This window comes from Poecilia formosa, unplaced genomic scaffold, assembly GCF_000485575.1.
Source record: "Poecilia formosa unplaced genomic scaffold, Poecilia_formosa-5.1.2 Scaffold371, whole genome shotgun sequence".
NCBI lineage: Eukaryota > Metazoa > Chordata > Actinopteri > Cyprinodontiformes > Poeciliidae > Poecilia > Poecilia formosa.
The window spans coordinates 456,865-458,359 of NW_006800310.1; positions in this window are offsets into that span (position 1 = coordinate 456,865).

Here is a 1,495-nt window from a genome sequence, read left to right on the forward strand (position 1 = left end):
CCTGGCGGCATAAGTGATGTTTTCGGAGCACAAAATGGCCGAGATAAAATAATATTTGCATGATTTACTGATAGACAAATAATTAAACTTCATGCTTAAAAACGACAATAATAATAATATTAAAAATAAAGATAAACTAGAAACTTTATAGTTCTGTTAGACATGCAAAGCAAGTAAATTACAGTATTATGGAAAACGTTGATGATCACTCTACAAAATTTAAAAGTGTAGAAACAATGTGGAAACAGCTAAATTGTGGCTTTTTAATATCTGTACAAAAACACTTCAATGCTCTCAAACTCTTTAACTGAAGGAGGTTTAGATACTTTGATATTTACCGTCGTTAATCTAAAATTAATCAATAATTGGATTAAGAGATTTCTAAATAATCAAAACTCTATGTGGAATATTTTCCCAAATCTTCGGTTCAGTAAACTAATCTCTCTAAATGTTTTATTGTGTTGTCGATTCTCAGTTGTAAAACTTCCAGTCAAATTAGTTCAATTTCATCAGCAGGTTCTATGTTTGCGTTTTCTATATAAACACAACTACTGTCGTCATTACTGCATGACATGGAACAATGTTTATATAATACATAAAAACAAATGATTGTTTCTTCATAAATGGGTTGATAATAATATTAATTTGATAATCAGTTACTCACCAGTAATGGTGAGTGATATATGAGCATTTCATTAACAATAATGACATAGATATATCTAAAAAATAATTTTAATTGGTCATTAAATCGGTTCTTCATAGTTTACATTGTTTAGCATAAAACATCTAAACGATCTAAACCTTCCTGACTCCATTTCAATCGAAGGAACAAATATAATGCAACAGAAATTTACAAACAGGTTTATCAGAACTTAACAGCACGGAGACGGCCCTTGTAAAAGTGTTTAATGACATCCATATAAATACAGACTGTGGGAGAACCACAGTGCTGGTTCTGTTGGACCTCAGTGCAGCTTTCGACACTGTTGACCACAACATTTTATTGAATCGACTGGAGTGTTGGGTCGGACTCTCCGCTCCAGTGATCAACTGGTTTGAGTCTTACATAAAGAACAGGGATTTCTTTGTTTCAATCGGGAACTTCTCATCAGAGAGGTCAAAGGTCACATGTGCGGAACCCCAAGGTTCAATCCTAGGACCCCTTCTTTTCAATATTTACATGCTCCCACTGGCTCAGGTTATAGCAGGAGATAGGATTAGCTACCATAACTACGCGGATGATACACAACTCTACATCACGATGTCACCAGGTGACCTTTGACCCCATCCAATCACTGAATAGATGCTTAGAACAGATAAATGTGTGGATGTGCCAAAACTTTCTCCAGCTGAACAGAAACAAAACTGAAGTTATTATCTTTGGACCTAAAGAGGAGAGAACTAGAATCAATGCACAGCTACAACTGAAAACCAGCGATCTGACCGAAACCTGGGAGTAGTGATGGTCTCTGACCTGAACCTTCAGAGCCACATT